Genomic DNA, 1,196 nt, shown 5'->3' with positions numbered 1-1,196 from the left:
ATTTTTTCTGTAAAAAACTTTCAAAAATGACCATTTTTGACATTTTTTCTTCCGGAAAAGGACCATACATGAATCTATAACCACTAATTATTTTTTAAAGAATTATTTGAATCATATTGGAACTCCACAAAATCAGATAAAAAATTCTGAAATTTTGGTTTTAGACCTGCAATTGTGATCGCGCCAAACTTTTTTTCTGTAGATCAAAAATTATTTTGCAGTTCGGAATTGTTCTGTGGGAGAGCGTGCACCGCCACTGAATTCAGATCAATTAAGCCGTTGGAATAGGTCAATTTTATGGAAAAAACGAGACTGAATAAACGCGAAGATGAGTCATCGAAAGTGACACATAAATCGTCGAAACGACAAGTTTATCGTAGTTTTGAGATGTCAAATAATGATTTTTTTTTTCACTTTTCAAAAAATTTCACTTCCTAGAGAAAAGCAATAAAAAAAAATCTCGAGAAATCTTGATTTTTTTTTTGAAAATTTTTTTCAATTTTCTCGAACTTCTCGGATTCCCAATTTTTGAAAAATTTAAGAGTTTTTTGAAACAAATATCTTCTCAAATTGTGATAGCGCAGTTTTTTTTTTCAAAATTTTGCACCGAAAAATTCGACGAAGTTTCCGTAAAACCTGTAATAGAAGGGCCCCCCCCCCATACTGTCAAGTTTGAACTCAATTATCTCGGTTTCTATGAAAGATATCAAAAACGTGTCAACTGATAAAATGACAAACAATTTTTCAGTTAACAATGTTTTTATATCTTTGATATGTTGGTGATAATATGACAAACAATTTTTCAGTTAACAATGTTTTTATATCTTTGATTGCGAGATAACCGAGATAAGTCAGAGGGCCCTTTTGTTACAGGTTTTACGGTTCGTTCAAAATTCATGAAAATCTGGCAATTTGACCAACATTTAGCAAGATTTTCATCGAAAAATAGAGTTTCCAGAAATTTCTATTAAATTGTGGAGTTCCCGGAATATTTTCCACTGAAAAAGTACCGAAATTTTCTGATTTCAAACACACATTTTGAAGGGGGGCCCTTCTATTACAGGGGGCCCTTCTAATACAGGTTTTACGGTAATGCTGAAATAAACAAAAAAAACTTTGAAGTGGAAGGAGAAAACCAGAAAATTGGAAGATTTCAGAATGGAATTTTGAATGATTTGAAATTCAAAAATTCGAAA

The sequence above is a fragment of the Caenorhabditis briggsae genome (assembly GCF_000004555.2).
Source record: "Caenorhabditis briggsae complete genome, chrII, whole genome shotgun sequence".
NCBI classification, from domain to species: Eukaryota; Metazoa; Nematoda; class Chromadorea; order Rhabditida; family Rhabditidae; genus Caenorhabditis; species Caenorhabditis briggsae.
The sequence above is the reverse complement of the archived record's forward strand: the minus strand, read 5'-3'. Positions refer to the sequence as shown.